Raw genomic sequence first — 1,543 nt, 5'->3', positions numbered from 1 at the left:
AGCCAGAAAAAAGACCGGACAAAGATATACGCCTCATATAAAAATGATCACTAGAATATCAAAGTACAATAACCCAGGAGGCTCCGCGAGTTCGGGAGAACGTCTTCAACTTTTACCCGAGGGGAAAAAGGACGAGAAAACATTAAGAAGAGAAAAAGAAGAGGAAGAGGAATTGACAAAAAAAAAAAATCCTGCCCGGCATCCTTCCCCTCCCCTTCCTCCACCCCGTCGTAAGTGTCGCCAGTTCGTGCATAAAGACCAATGGCTTTAGTATGGAAATTTCGAGACCGGCCTGGCAATAGTGTTCCCTACATATTCTCATATATATTGTTTTTTCCCCGTCTTCTTTTTTTCTCTCTCTCCGTTTCCCTCTCTGTCCTTAAAAAAAGATAAACCTAATAAAGGAAAAAGACCGACATTTGTTCGCATAAGTTGACAGCGACGCGTCCGTAAGTATGCCTTTTGACAGAGGCCTCATGTGTGGGCATTAGGTGTGGTATCATGTAAGGTGTGTGGCACTCTCTTCCCACTGGATGAGGCACTCTCCACACTCTCCACACCAAGCCTTGCGAAAATCAGTGGAGACACTCTTACGTGAGCCAGATTTGGGGCCGACGTTGGAGTGAGGATCGAGGATGCGAAGGTAAAAAAAATGAGTGAATGAGAAAGAGTAGGAAGGAGGAAAGTAGAGAGAAAAGGACGATGAAGGGGATATATAAGCATGAAGGCAGTGAGAGAAAGGAGGAGAAAGAAACAGTAAAGGTGAAGATAGTGTAAACAGAGCATGAAGAAAAGGACGATGATGGGAAATAATAGATGGAGAGAATGAGAGGAAAGATGATTTGGGTAAATAGGGAGGTTTAAGGCAATGCAAGCAGGGATAAGAAAAAAATGGTAGCGGGGATATATGATGCAGGCAATGAAGGCAGAGAATGAGAAAAAGAGCGGAAGAGTAAATGAGAACGAGGAAAAGGATGGCGGAAGGGAAATAAGGAGAGCGAAGATAGTGAATGTAGGGAAAATGAAAGACGAAACATGGAAGTCATAACGGAAGCAGCGAATGTGAGAAAAGAAGGATGGAAAGACAGTAAGGGTGAAGATAACGAAGGTAGAAAATGATGATGAGGGGAAATGAGGAGGTTGAAGGTAAAGGAAGTTCAGAATGAGGAAATGGAGGAATGGTGTGTGATGTTCAGCTAAAACAGATTCTAGATATACTGAAAGTGAAAGGAAATAATAGATAAATGTGAGGATCATACGGAGTAGATGAATTAAGAAATAATAGTTTAGAAATTTGAACAAGATCGCGACTAAATGACGTAAACACAAAGTTGAAATCCAATCCTTTGGGAGGTATTGTATTAGTGATTTTATAAGCAATTGGTAAGAGAAGTTATTTTTTCCAGGTATTTCCGGGCGCTACTAAGTGCTGAGATTTTACTGCAACTTTTTGTGTGTTGTTTTATTTTTGTACTGTGAATAATTCATGACGTAAGCTTTCAAGAGATTAAAAACATGCCAATAGCTTTAATTGCAGTCGTGG

The sequence above is a fragment of the Penaeus monodon genome, chromosome 22 (genome assembly GCF_015228065.2).
Source record: "Penaeus monodon isolate SGIC_2016 chromosome 22, NSTDA_Pmon_1, whole genome shotgun sequence".
Classification (NCBI taxonomy): domain Eukaryota; kingdom Metazoa; phylum Arthropoda; class Malacostraca; order Decapoda; family Penaeidae; genus Penaeus; species Penaeus monodon.
The sequence above is the reverse complement of the archived record's forward strand: the minus strand, read 5'-3'. Positions refer to the sequence as shown.